The 15,020-nt window shown below is 51.8% G+C and overlaps 1 protein-coding gene across 2 annotated transcripts in view; it reads right to left on the bottom strand.

The window, feature by feature from the left end:
• The window catches only part of LOC128929796 (uncharacterized), a 126,180-nt gene that overhangs the window by 18,406 nt on the left and 92,754 nt on the right, over nucleotides 1-15,020 (bottom strand). For both annotated transcript variants that reach the window (XR_013527169.1, XR_013527173.1), the window contains one exon: nucleotides 7,900-7,975. The gene's annotated coding sequence lies outside the window, so the exon portion shown is untranslated. The remainder of the gene's footprint in view (nucleotides 1-7,899; nucleotides 7,976-15,020) is intronic.

The following is a 15,020-nucleotide window of genomic DNA, read 5'->3' as shown; positions in this document are numbered from 1 at the left end:
TGTTTCCTCGGCTCTGGGGCGTGATGTTTCTTCGGCTCTGGACCTGCCTGCCAGACTCCCAAAAGACTGCTGGGTTTCTTCCTGTGCTGATTCTCACTGTTTTTGGTACATGCCACTGTTAACATCAGATGCTTCTCATCTCAGTCATGAAAATCAGAGTGTTTTCAGCTTGTCATAGCCATTGGGAAATGTGGGCTGCCCTCCTCTCTCTCTCTCTCTCTCTCTCTCTCTCTCTCTCTCTCTCTCTCTCTCTCTCTCTCTTGTTTCTTATATAACATACTGTACATGAGCCACTGCCATCCCCCAACAAAATCTGGAATGTCTGAGGTCATAGCTGGATAGCCATGAGAATCTCTCGCTTCTAAACATTTGCTGCCAGTCTTCCCTTCACAGGAAACAGCTCCGAGCCCTTGGCTCCAGCCCCCAGGAACAGCTCCCGGTCAGGACCACCGTCCCATCTCACCGGACATGCTGAGTGGGCGGCCCAGAGGACTGAAACCTCACTTTTGAGACCACAAAGAGCCCACCACTTATTAGCCCCCATCTGTCTCGTATTTACAATTAAGCATGAGAAATGTCCTGCTGAGCCTGGCAGTTGACGTGAAGAGTGCACCGCACATCATGGGGTTTTGCAGTTTGGGTTTGCCAAGCCCTTTACAGACAGTGATGCAATAAAGAAATCGGAAACTACATACAGGTGGGCGTGTGCGTGTGCGTGTGTGTGTGTGTGTGTGTGTACGCGCCCTGCTGTATACAGAAAGCTGACAAGTCCGTTAACCTACCCTTAGCTCGGCTTAGTTCATCAGAATCGCTGGGGACTGAGACTCTGCCGCCCACACTTCCTGCCGTTTATCCTCTCTCCTGCTTCTTCCCATTTTTCCGGCTCCTTTTTCTCTCTGCGATCTCTTTCTCTCCCAAAGCTCCATTCCCACCCCTGGCTGTTGGCCTGTGCCCACAACTTCCACCTCAGCGTGGCTTTCTCCAGGGACCATGTCCTTGAGTCTTTGGCCATCGCCATGGGGCTAGCCGCCACCTCTTCTCCTTGCGCTTCCCTTTCCCCGTGTGTCAGTGCTGTCTGAGTTCACTCCTCCTCCACCTGAGTTTCTGAGCATGTTCCCACCTCAGTCCTGAATCTGTGAACCTCCACAAAAGCCTTCTACACACAGGGGCTAGTGCTCTTCTTGGGAGGATCTGCTGAGGAAGGGAAGACAGAAGTCCAGCCACGGTCCAGGGGAGCTGGCTGCCATGGACCGGCACCATCGAAAGCTTGCCCATGAGTGGAGGCTCTTGGCTCCAAAAGCCCCATTCATGTAATACATTTTACAGACACGCCACAGGGCTATGACACACCTCTACCCAGACACCCAGCTCCACAGGAGAGAGAAACTCAGTCAGCCCCAAATAACAAATTTCATTCCTTCAGATTAACCACAAATTGGGTTTGCATCCCACAAGCAAATGAGTTTTCTGCAACCTCTCTGCACAACAGACCCTCCTGCACAAAGACCGAAGGGGTAACCTTTAGGAAAAGTGTGTTTCATCTTCCTCCTGTGCCTAATTCCTGAGCTCCTTTCTCTCTAATTATGTTTATTCTAATGTGAGAATATGGTAAGTGTCAGAATGTCATGAGATGAATCTATGATCGAATTTGGTTTTTCAGGGGCAAAAAATGGGACGTGAAACACCTATTTAAGTCAGGTGTTCTGAGAATGATTAAATGAGAGGAACAAGAGGGGGACTAAGTGTAGGATGCAGCTCAAGAGGCCCGCTGCCTCGGAGTCAGCCTGCTTATTACGCCGTACGACGTGAATACTTTATCACACTTTACCCTGCATTAAGTACCGCTGAGGATTAATCTGCAGTTTATTTGCAGCCCATATTAATCCCTGCCTGCCTCATTCTGCCACCTCCTAGGGGAGGTTTGTGGAAAATCTCTATGCTGCTCTTGTGCCACATAAGCAAGGACTGGACAGCAGAAACTAACCAGCCTAACTAGTTCCCTTCTGGGAATGTATCTGGGGACATCATGTCCCCATGCTGTCTGCTTCTGGGGCATTTTTCTCCTCGTAACCTTCCAGTCCTCCCCTCCCTCCCTCCATACCTCCCTCCTTCCCTCCCTTCCTTCCTTCCCCCCAGACTCTTTTTTGATGGAGTCTTGTTCTGTCCCCCAGGCTGGAGTGCAATGGCATGGTCTCAGCTCACCGCAACCTCTGCCTCCCAGGTTCAAGTGATTCTCCTGCCTCAACCTCCCAAGTAGCTGGGATTACAGGCTCCTGCCATCACACCAGGCTAATTTTTGTATCTTAGCCATGTTTGCCAGGCTGGTCTCAAACTCCTCACCTCAGATTACCTGCCTGCCTCGGCCTCCCAGAGTGCTGGGATTACAGGAATGAACCACCACACCCAGCTTATTCTTTTATTTTTATGCCATACACCGCTAGGCTGGCTAGGCCCTCACATCTCATTCGGGACTCACAGCCAAAGCCTTCTAACTGAACTTCCTGACCAGTCCTCCCCCATCCTCCAGTTTGTTCTATATATGGCTAATGTTCCTAAAATCCTATTTTCACCCAAACGTTCCTTGGCGTGGAAGCCTCCACTGGCGGGCCTTGCTCGGGGGCACAGCTCTGCTTCCTTCACCCAGTACTTGCTCCTCGTTTGACCTGGCACCTCCACCTCTTCATCCTCACCTGCTACTCACACCCTCCCTTTCAGCCGACCAACCCCGGGTCTGCCTGAACAGCCAGACTCACTCCCACTGCCTCAGGCTTTGTCTCTGCCCTCCTCTCCAAAGGAAGTCTGCCTCCACCCTCCCTGTGTCCAGCCCAGCTGAGATCCCCACTGCCCTGTGAACTCATGACCACAAAGGGCTTTCCCTTCTTCCAGAAAGCTCCTGACCATTCGTATCCATTGCGGAGCATCTCTGGAGCCAGGACTCTAAGATGTCTGCCTTGGGGGAAACTGAGAAACTGCAATCTGGTTAGAATCAGGGACAGGGACGTGTCTCAAAGCTGTGGTAGGAATTCAACTGATTTGCTTTTTATTTATTTATTATTATTTTTATTTTTTGAGACGGAGTTTCGCTCTTGTAACCCAGGCTGGAGTGCGATGGCGCGATCTCGGCTCACCGCAACCTCCGCCTCCTGGGTTCAGGCGATTCTCCTGCCTGATTTACTTTTTATTTATTTTTTTATGAGATGGAGTCTTGCTCTATCGCCCAGGCTGGAGTGCAGCAGCACCCTCTCGGCTCACTACAACATCCGCCTCCTGGGTTCAAGCGATTCTTGTGCCTCAGCCTCCTGAGTAGCTGGGACCACAGGCACGTGCCACCATACCTGACTAATTTTTTTAAATTTTTAGTAGAGATGGGGTTTCACTGTCCTGGCCAGGCTGGTCTAGAACTCCTGACATCAGATGATCTACCTGCCTTGGCCTCTCAAACTGGTGGGATTACAGGCATGAGCCACTGAGCCTGGCCTTCAACTGATTCTTTACAGCGGTTTTTCTAAAGGGGCTTGTACTCATATTTTCTATAAGATTAAGGAGACATCCCCTGCCTACGTCAAAAACATGATTTTTAGGTTTTTTTGCAACTGGGGTGTGGGGGCTGCGGAGGTGATTCATGAAGATGAGGGGCATCAAATGTACGTCTCCAAGCCACTCCTTGGCACTGCCACTGCCCTTGTACTATTAAAGGAAGTGTAAGAGACATGCTGAAACAAGTCCTTTGCATACACAAGCATGCAACTCCCAGGTGTCAGAATTATTTGCAGAGAGACTGGGCATAGTGGCTCACGTCTGTAACCCCAGCACTTTGGGAGGCCAAGGCGGGCAGATTGCTTGAGGTCAGGAGTTCGAGACCAGCCAGCCAACATAGTAAAACCCCATCTCTACTAACAATACAAAAATTAGCCAGGCATGGTGATGCATGCTGTGGTCCCCAGCTACTGGGAAGGCTGAGGCAAGAGAATCGTTTGAACCTGGGAGGTGGAGGTTGCCGTGAACTGAGATTGTGCCATTGCACTCCAGCCTGGGTGACAGAGCAAGACTCCATCTCAAAAAGAAAAAAAAAAAGAAAGAATTATTTGCAGAGTTATATGAGTCCAAGTTTCTGGCTCATTTATTTGCCTCACATTCTGCCATCTTATTTTGTATTCCAGACATCCTAGAAGGTCTCTGCCTGCCTTTCCAGATGCACCAGCCCTCTGGGATCAGCAGGCGAGTTCATTAGGAATGCGTGGCCCTCTGCCCCTTCCACGTCTCCAAGTGATCCTGTACCAGGGCATCTAGGAACTCATCCTCTGTGTTCCCCTCCTCACCTTGAGGTGGGGTCACCTGGCTTTAAAGGGCCACCCTCCCTTCTACTTCCTTAACTCCCACTGAGACCATCTCAGACTTTATCTTATACTTTAGATCCTCAAAATCATCTTTTCTTTGTCCATTTTCCAGTTGTGACTCTTGCATTAAATCTCTAAGAACCAGGTAGCAATGAATGAAGGAATGAATGCCGTCCCTTGCATTTCTGCACCTGCATGAAAATATCCGCAGTGCCCAGGCAGTGACCTTTCATGCACATTGTCGCATGTCAGCCCTGAGGTTCGGAGGGGTGACGTGACCTGCCCCTGGTTAAGCGGCTGTAAGTGGATCACCCTTTTCAAGGGACTTTTGGGCACTTTGGAGCACCCCATGTTTCTGACTGAGCCAGGCTCAGGGTTGATGTTTACATGCTCTCACAGCAAATGACCTTCACTAGTAATGACCTACATACCTACCCTAAGGATAGAACAGGGACAGGTTTGTGAGCCCAAACAGGCTGGGTGGCAGCTTTTGGCAGTTCCTCTCCGTGGTGAGTAACTCAGCACCAGAGAACTGCTTTCCAGTCCTCCCTCACCTGATGGCCTCACTGACTTCCCAGACACATGGGTTACTTCCCCCTTTGCTTCCTGCCCAGACCCATTTCCAGCTGCAGCCTCAGCCCGCAGGCCTTGCAGGCACCTGGCAAACAGCTGCCGGTGACCCAGGTGGTCAGCCTGGCCCAGCCCGCAAGGATCAACCTGTGGAACCAAAGGCAAACAATCCCAGGACCTCTTGTCGGGTGGCCAGGGAGGCAGGCACAGGGGGCTGCTTGCCCTGGGGTCGAGGTCTGGTCTTAGATAGGGCCAACCGCAGGACTGCAGGCACCAGACAGACCCAAGGACACCCCAACTCCAGAGTGGGAATTCAGTCCACACTTGAACAAGACCTCCTGCCCCCACCGCTCAGCCCCTTAACTCAGCATCCGAACAATCAGCATCATGCATAGACTAAGAAGAATTATTCAACATCAAGGAAGCAAATTTGGAGGAAATCTAGAAATCTTAATGAATTTTCTGCACTGGAAGAAGGGATTAAAATCTAAGTGAGGTAGAAGACTGAGAAGAGGGGGAAAAAAACCCAAACGTGGCAAAAGAAACTATAATTAAAACAGCAAATCGCAATTCGAGGTGGGGGTTATAGAAGGAGGATAAATGAATGTGAAGACCAAGGGACATCCAGTGAAGCGTCTGACAGAAATGATTCCCAGGGATGTTCTGGCAGAAAAATCCATCTGGAAACAGAGAAAAGGAAATGAAACAAGAATTTGCTGCATTATTTAAAGCTTTCGGGGGAGGGGGACGTTCAGGAGAGAGGAGGTTGAGAGAGATGAGAACGGAATTGCTCTACCAAAAGGGATTAAAGGAATCAGAAGGGCTTTTTAAAATGACTCAAGCAAAAAAAAGGGGGGGGGTATGCAAATAATTGTAAGCTGTGAAATTAATGGTGGCCAAGATTCCTAGTTAATTCTTTAAATCTGGTTAACAGGAAAAATGAAGGAGAGACATTTGTATGCTTGGGGAGTAATGGAGTCCTGGAAAATGCAGTTCCAGAGAGCACTGGCAAGACCGAGTGCATGGCAGAGAACACGTGTCCTGGGAGAGGGCAGAGCTGACGGGGAAATGATACCCCATGGCAGGGCAATCCGCTTACTTCACATACCTGCACTTCCTCCCTTTGATGGCTGGCTTCCCAAATATTTGACTCTTTCATGGAAGGCCCCACATGATATCCAGAAATTAGCAAAGTCAAAAGATGCTCTTGTAAAAAAAAAAAAAAAAACAAAGAAAAGAAAAGAAAACACACATGGCATGAAGCCGGGTTTGAACCTTAGCAGTGACTTACTAGGTTTGTGACCATGGGCTTGTTACTTTGCCCATCTAAATCCCATGGTGAGGATTCAGCGGGATTTAGTACAAGCCTCCCACGCTACTGGGCCCACGGTGGGCTGTCAGTGAAGGGTCATCAAATGGAAAGCCTCCGCCTCTTGCCAATTTCTTTGGTCCAAAGGACCTTGTGCCTTGAATACTTCCCTTGAAACACATACTTCCCTAGGATCCCCATGTTGTAGCTCACTGGAAAACATATAGGCCTCGAACCCTGAGGGGTAAAAGTCACCTGTGACCCAGCAGTCTTTGTTTCTGCTGCCCAGGCTGGAGTGCTGCAGTGCAATCTCAGCTCCCTGCAAACTTGACCTCCTGGGCTCAAGCAGTCCTCCCATCTCAGCCTCCCCCACTCGCCCACCCCCAGGTGGCTGAGACTACAGGCAGGCACCACCATGCCCAGTTCATTTTTTGTATTTTTGCTGCAGAGACAGAGTTTCACCATGTTGCCCAGGCCAGTCTTGAACTCCTGGGCTCAAGTGATCTGCCTGCCTTGGACTCTCAAAGTGCTGGGATTGCAGGTGTGAAGCCATCACGCCCGGCCCAGCTGTCTTAACATCCTCACCTAAACTTCCCATGCACGGCAGCCCACCTGTCCACACACCACAGCCACTCACATCCAAGCCCACCTCGGTGCTTTGTCCCATCTGGGCTTCCAGCCCCCAAGCTCCTACCCCTGAGCCTTTTTCCAGTCCCTTCCCAGAGGCAGCCCAGCCCCACCCTTTGGAGCTGTCTGTACCTCCCGCGGGAGTGCAGCAGGTGGGTATACAGCGCTGGTTCTGGGAAGCAAGGACGCTAAGGCTGCCCTGTCAAGGGAGGCTGTGAGGAGAAGAGAAAGAAAAAACAGTCTGGAAACAAAGCTGGGTTTCTAAGCAAAGAGTGGAAGGGCTGGGGCCTCAGGAGGGAGGGGGATTGTTGAGACGTGCTGGGGACGAAATCAGCAAGGCCCTGTGACTGTGATGAACCAACTCTGCGGCACAGAGATGACGGGGAGCCTAAAGGACCCACACCCCTTCTGCTGGGAACACCAGGCCTGCCTCTCCAGGGCTGACGGTGGCAGATGACTTTCCAGAGCGCTGCCCAGGCTGCACTCTGCTGCCACTGGCTACTTGACACCTGCCCGTTTTTAAACAGCTGCACCAGATTTTTCATTCTTTAACAGGGAGTCCATCTGGATCTTCAGCCTGTGTTGGGGAGTGGAGCGGTGTGGAAGATGAGGTTTTTTCTCAAGCTTCACCCCCAGCCTTGCTCTGGCCCTGAGGATCCTGTCTGGCTCCAGCCTCTCTGCAATGCTCACCCCGCACTCCTGGCGCTGCTCTAATCACGTGCCTGGTGGCAGTAAAGGGGGAATTACATGTCTGTCTTTCAGGTCCACCATTTCCAGGTCTGTGATGAGACTGTGACAGAGCCACGGAACCCAGGACTTTCCACGCCTCGCTGTGCTGCTTCCAGAGCTGAATTGTGCTCCGATGTCTGGGAGATGGGAGGCAGCTGCTTGTGTATCCAAAGCCCCGACTTCCCAACGCCCCTGCGGATGCAGGTGACCTCCATCTGCAACCCTCCCCTGGTGCACCCGCCTCCCCGTGGGAATCTGGTTCGTTGGGAACAGTTTGGGAACTGCAGTCATCAAATACCAGACAGTGACTTGCAGCCAGTCACTTACCTTCTCCAAGCCTCAGTATCCTCCTCATAAAATGGGGACGATTGAACACACTTCATGGCACCACGGGGAGAATAAACTGGGAAATGCAAATACAATCTTTTGGTAAAATGAAAACTCTTCAACAAATGAATGTAATTATTGATTGCTTATGCATAACCCCAGGAAGCATGTCAACCCACACCCCTCAAGAAATCTTCCTTCGGCTCCTTACATAGAAGCAGGAATAACACCCCCCTCCCACTTCCCCTCTCTTTTTTTTTTTTAGCTTCCATTGTATTCTAAGCTTACGCCTATAGTAGCGCTAATCAGCCTACTGTAACTGTGGCTTTGCATATCAGTATTCTACAGTAGACCGACCTCTTCTTGGGGGTTGGGGATGTCCATTCATTCAACCAGTAAATATTTCTTCCCCGACTCACAGCAGGGGCTCAATACTACTAGATGAATGGACTGAGGCACTGGGGAGCTGGGGTGAGATGTCAGATAGGGCCACCAGGGGGCAATCAAGTCCTTCCTAAGCACGTCCACTTGAGCCATTGCAGAGGCCTTGCTCAGAGGAAGAGAGGGCTCTGCAAAATTTCTCTCTGGTGGTGAAGGCCAGGGCCTGGGCGCTGGGCCTCAAGTTCTCTTTGTGTCTAGCACCAGCTCTGTGCAAAGACAGGACCACCTACCATGGTGTTCTGAGTCCCACGTCTGCCTGGAGCCTGAGTGCACAAGATGACCCAGGAGAGACTCCGGTAGTGTCTGGGGGAATACTGGCAAGCTCTGCCCATGGCTCCCAGGGCCACTGTCCACGTTCTGTGCACATATGATGCGAGTCCATGAGTGGGCCCGTGGACCCCTCTGTGGAGATATGGCCATTTGCCTACCCTTGTAAGCAGCAGGGTGGAAAAGTCGCAAAGTGCCAGAAAACTCTGGGCCCTGAGGTGCAGGACCAGTCCATCCCCAACCCGCTGTGTGCCCTGAGCAAGGAGCGTTCCCTCTCCGGGCCCATTTCCTCACCTGCGAAATGAGGGCAGCGGGTTACCTGGCTAAGGGCCTTTCGAGTGGTGCTGACGTTTCTTCTTTGTGTCTCTGAGGTATGGACTGACTTAAGTTCAAGTGCTTTGGTTGGGTCATCTTAGGGATTCTCAGACTGGATTGGGACCTGAATCCTTAGGAAGACCGGATGCTACCTCTGGCTTCCTTCCTGGGAAAAACCCTGCCTCAGTTGGGTGGCCCCCTGCCCGATGCTGCCCTGCGTTCAGAAAGGAAGGCTCTCAAACAACTGTGGGGACAGTCACTTGCCTGTCTGTCTGTGGATGCTTCCCAGGTGGGGCCACCTCACCAGGTCTCTCCCTGCCCTGTGCTTCTCCAAGTCCCTCCCCTTTGTTCTCAAGCCACCAAGACTTTCCCCTGGCAGCCTGTGTTGCTTTCAGCTGGAAGGTCAGAACCTGTGCCAGACCCGCTGGTCTAACACACTGCAGGCAAGCACAGCCTGGAGCCTCGGTCTCCTGGGGCCTCTTGGGACCCCCACCCCAGCCTGCTCCTTTTACTTCCGGGCGGGACAGACCAGACAGATGAGAATCCACCCGAGCGCAAGCTGCTGTTGAAATAAAGAGATGTTTCTTTATAATTTTCCCCTTGAAATAAACCCAGACTTAAGAACAACAGAAACACGCAGAATGTGTTTTTAGTGGAACCCAGATGGAGGGCTGAAAGCCCAGCGGGCTGTCTCCATGGAGGGTTCTCGTCTTTGGAATTCTATCCTCTCCTCCCCACCCCCTCAGGCACATCCCGCCCAACCTCTGGGCTGGGGCTCTCAGGCCTGGCGAAGGCTACCTCCAGCCATCCTGGCATTGCTTCCAGGTAGGCAGAGAGCTCTGCCACCATCACCCTCTAGACACAAGGCTGAGCCTGGCATCTAATGAGATCTGTGGTTTCAGAGATTTGGGGGATGGGAGTGGGGACCAGGACCAACTCGGTGCAAACACCTGGATCTGCCGAAATACAACAAAGAGAGAATGAATGAAGACATCTGAAAAAAGATACTCTGAGGAATTCCGCTCACCCACGAGGCCCACTGCTTCTCATTAAATCGTTGCAGTTCTCCATATTAACATATGCAAATCCAGCTGTGTGTGTGTGTGTGTGTGTGTTGGGGGAGACCTAAGATACAAAGGCAAGTCCCCACAACCCCTTTCTCACTCCCTCAGATTTGGTCAAAGGAGTTCCCTGTGGGATGAAGAACTCTCACAGAGTCCATTTCCATGCTTGAGTTGTGGCCATAGGATGCTCCTTCCCTGCGGATGAACACGTGAAAGCAGCTTCAGGGAAAAACGAGGGAAACTGATCTGCAGAGGCTGCATCTTCTAAGTGGTACTGGTCATTTGTCAACAAACATTCCTGGATGCCCACCATATGCCAGGGGCTGGCCTGGCGCTAGATACACAAGAGATAGCCAAGACATCAGGACGAGCATCAGATTGCTCATGGTCCGGTAGAGAGGAAGGAGACAGATGCGAGTTTGGTCATGGATGCTATCATGGCCTCTGGAACCTCCAGGTGAAGATCCTCGGATGCAGAGGGTCTGATGCTCAAGAGTAAAGTTTAGGCAAGAAATGTAGATGAGGGAGTCATCAGTGTAGATGTGGGTGACAAGCTACCTGGAGAGAAGAGTGGGAGATGCGAATTACAGTGTGGGGCAGGGGGGTGTCCCATTAAAGGAACTGGAGGAGAAAAAGAGAAGCCATGAACGGGACAGATGAGCCAAGGTCAGACAGGTGGAGGGAATGAGGGGAGGACAGTATCAAGGAAGAAAGGAGATACAAGAAGAAAGAAGGACTCAACAGGGTCCAACACTACTGGAAAGGATTAAAACAGGTTTCCCAGCAGCTTCAGCAGGACGTCACCCCTGCCCTTTGCCAGGGAGGGTTCAGTGGTGTCGTGGGGAAAGAGGCCAGGCGAGGAGGTCAGAGGAGATGGTGAGGGGTGAGGAGGCAGCATGCAGAGCCAGAGGCGAGAGTAGGTGCCATAGAAGAGATGGGAGGATGTACATGTGCCCACTTCACGAGTACAGAGCCTGGGGCAAAGCAAGCCTGCATCACAGTGGAGAGGAGTCCCCCACTCGGTCTTCTGCCCCTCCCAGAATAGTCAAAGGCTATCTTGGGTGAGGAAATGGCTAGAGAATGGTGTCCTTCTTCTAGTCACTCAGGAAATGTTTATTGAACAGCTACTCAGTGCCAGTCTGCTGAGGATACAGCAGACAGTAAGAGGCATGGCCTCACGTTCCTCTGTGGGAAGACTTCCACCCCACCCCACTTCTGAATGGCTAAGAATGGCCACGGATGCTCACAGCACAGCTCCCACTGGGGCGTGGCCCAGGCAGGGGCGGGAAAGTATGTGCGGCTCATGTGTGTCCTCTGGAGGTTCCCTTGGTCCCCAGTTCTTGGCCTGGTTTCTCAGAAGAGTGCATTCCTACTACGAATTTAAGGGATGGAATTTAAGCAGCAACGCTTTGATGGTGGGGGTGGGAATGTTGCATTTTCAGAGGTAACTCTTAAAGAACAAAAAGCTTTCCTCGTGGAGTGGCTCTGGAATGATAGCAGAACGTCAACAGCTTAAGAGAATTGAGGGGACTTTTTTTTTTTTTTTGGAGAAGCGCAGAAGTGGCCAGGTACGGTGGCTCACACCTGTCACCCAGCACTTCGGGAGGCCAGGATGGGAGAATCACTTGAAGCCAGGAATTTGAGAGTCAACATAGCAAGACCCTGTCTCTACAATAAAAGAAAAAAGAAAAAAAATAGTCAGACTTGGTGGCACATGCCTATAGTCCCAGCCCCTTGGGAGTGTGAGACAGAAGGATCAATTTGAACCCAGGAGTTTAAAACGACAGAAAGCTGTGATCAGAATGCTGGGCATTTACAGTGTCCGTTGGGCTCCCCAAATCATTCAGAGCCTGTTTTTCTATTTTGCTTCCTCTTTTTATTTTTATTTTTGAGACAGTCTCCCTCTGTTGCCCAGGCTGGAGTGCAACGGCGCAATCTTGCCTAACGGTAACCTCCGCCTCCTGGGTTCAAGTGATTCTCCTGTTTCAGCCTCCCAAGTAGCTGGGATTACAGGCATGCATGCCCAGCTAATTTTTGGATTTTTGGTAGAGGTAGGGTTTCGCCATGTTGGCCAGGCTGGTCTCGACCTCCTGATCTCAAGTGATCCGCCCATCTTGGCCTCCCAAAGTGCTGGGATTACAGGTGTGAGGCACTGTGCCTGGCCTTGAATTCCTCTCAGTTGAGTTCGTTCCCGTCTGCAAATCTTCCTCCTGGCGGCCCCCACTCTTTTCCCTTGACTGTTCCGTGTCTACCTTTCGTGGGGAGAGAGTCAGGTACAGCACTGGATAGGCGCCATGAGGACGGAGGCTGTGTCTGCTTTCCCAGCTCCTGGCTCCCTGCCTGGCACACAGTGGGCCTTCAAGATGGATTCGTTGCCTGAAGGAGTCAAGAAGCCAGGCCAGTGTTCCATTTTCCCTCTCCCTTCACGGCCTGCGCGGGGAGGGCCTGGCTGCTGCCATGGCCAAGGGTGCCCGACAGTGACCTGGCAAAGCACCCCTGCCAAGGCCCCGCGCAGCAGGAAGCCGGCCGTATCCTGTTGCTGCCTCACCTCTGGCTTTTGGCCATGACACTGGACCCAGCGAAGCCCTGAGACCTCCCCGGGAGCTCTCCCACAGGATCCCTGTTCCCTGTGCCTGGAGAGCAGGGCCCGGAGGGAAGGCAGTGCCCGGAGGGAAGGCAGTGCCCAGAGGGAGACAGAGTGTTAAAATTCCAGCAGCAATGCTACGGGCAGGAGCTCACGGTTCCTAACTGACCGTAAACCCTTTCTCCCGACAGGTCTTGGAATCCATCACTCCAGCCTCTCCCGGAGCAGCTGACACATCGCAGCAACGCTTCTCCAGAAGTCAGGGTCTGCTGACTCCGGCAGGGACGGAGGGGAAGGCAGGCGAGCTAGAGCAGCTGAAATGGCCCCTGTCTCCCCTGACTTCAGGGCCCAGGGCAGGCGGCCGGGGAGGCCCGTGCAAGGGGCTGTCGAGTGTAGCGGATTCCCAGCCCCGGCCCCAGAAGGTGCTTTGCTAACTGTCTGCCTCTGGGCGGAATTCTATTAACCTAGTGGGGGAAACTCGTTTTCTCCCTACTGAAAGCTCTGAGTGGCATGTCACATATGTCTTTTATTAATAAAAAGAGAGAGAGAGAGAGAGAAAATGGAGTCATTATTACTGCATAATTGCAGTTCATTTGGTAGGCCAGACCTTTCAAAGCCCGGTGCCGGGGTGGGGTGAGGCGTGATAATCAAAGGGACCTTGATATGAACCGCTTGGGAACCACCCGTGTAGGAGGCAGTTCAGGAGTGACTCTCAGAAGGTGCAAGACTCAGAGCTGGCGTGGGCAGGGACACCCCTCTCAGAGCCACCAGACTGCACCGCAGCCGTGGCGCCAGCTCCAGGAATCAGGTGACCTTAAGCAGGGCCCTGCCCTCCCGGAGTCTCTGTTTCTCTCTTTCCCTCCCTCCCTCCCTCCCTCCCTTCCTCCCTCCCTTCCTCTTTTCTTTCTTTTCTTTTCCTTCCTTCCTTCTCTTTCTTTCTTTCTTTCATCTCTTTCTTTCTTCTTAAAGTTAAGGTATATAGACAACACTGCCTTATAGTTATGTTTCTTTTTTCTTTCTTTCTTTTCTTTACTTTTTTTTTTTGAAACAGAGTCTCACTCTGTCGCCCAGGCTGGAGTGCAGTGGTGTGATCTCAGCTCACCACAATGTCTGCCTCCCAGGTTCAAGCCATTTTCTGGCCTCAGCCTCCCAAGGAGCTGGGATTACAGGTGTGTGCCACCACACCTGGCTAATTTATGTATTTTTAGTGGAGAATGGGTTTCACCATGTTGGCCAGGTTGGTCTTGAACTCCTGATCTCAAGTGATCCGCCTGCCTCAGCCTCCCAAAGTGCTGGGATTACAAGCATGAGCCACCGTGCCCTGCTACAAAGTTTACTTTTTAAGATGCTAACCTATATCAGCTCTAGGACTTGGAAGAGAACTTTAAAGAAGCGATCTCATGCTCCTAGGAGTCAGCAGAGTGGCGGCGAACATCAGAGGGGCAATCCCCTCTTTGTCCCCAGACAAAGGTGGTGTTCTGGAGGCCAAGTTCAGGCCACACAGTCAGCCAGCCCTCCCAGCTGCAGTTCCTCCTTCCAGTATTCTTTTGAGTCAAAACTTGGGAGCATTTCCATGTTTCTTTTCATGAAAAGGACATTTCACTTATAATGCCTGTGAGAAAATAGAACCAAGATTAAACATAGAGAACCTCTTCTCCAACATGAGGGAGAAGTTCCTGGAAAATGGGCTGGGACTCACGGTTGGGACCTTCAGGACTTGTTCTGTGGATGACAGATCCTATTACTGGTCCGTCTGCCAGCACCGCCAGGGGCAGTCACGCCAGCCGGAGACTCACACAAGATGGGGTCTGTTTCCTGGCTCAGCTAGGGAGAAATGTACATCCCTCACCTCTGGGCCTCTAATGAATTCTGATTCAAGCTGAACAGGCCCAGGAATCGATAGTTTTAATCATTTCAAAAACTGGCCCCACTCTGGGTAAAATTACAATGCGCAAGAAGCTCAATGGAGCTTAAAGGCCACAACCTCATTATCATTTCATTAGACTCACATTTCAGCAAGATGGAAAGAAACATTCTCACACACCGCCCCCTCCCACGGCTCCCCTGTCCTCCCCAGCCCTGTGTAGTCCTGCTGGAGGACAGCGATGCTTCACAGCAGCCGTCAGCCACCAAAGCCACTGGCCCCCTCCCAGCATGCGCCGCCCCAGAGGAAGCTCAGCGCAGTTGCTGGAGACCTCGGCCCAAATCAGCGCCTGTGCCGCCCAAATCAGCGCCTGTGCCTCCCAAATCAAGTCTGCAGTCCTGGGGAGTTTAGGAAAAACAATCCTGCTGTCAGTTTGGCTTCTCACAGCTGGAGGGGTCAAGTCATCAACACAGTATAAACCCAGGCCAGCAGAACCTGGTCCTACCCGGGGCCCCAGACGCCCTCTGGGAAGCAAAGGGTTTGAAAATGTCTTAAGCTTTTCCAGTTTGTTTATTTTCCAATGTTT

The sequence above is a fragment of the Callithrix jacchus genome, chromosome 15, assembly GCF_049354715.1.
Source record: "Callithrix jacchus isolate 240 chromosome 15, calJac240_pri, whole genome shotgun sequence".
Taxonomy (NCBI): Eukaryota; Metazoa; Chordata; class Mammalia; order Primates; family Cebidae; genus Callithrix; species Callithrix jacchus.
The sequence above is the reverse complement of the archived record's forward strand: the minus strand, read 5'-3'. Positions and strand labels throughout refer to the sequence as shown.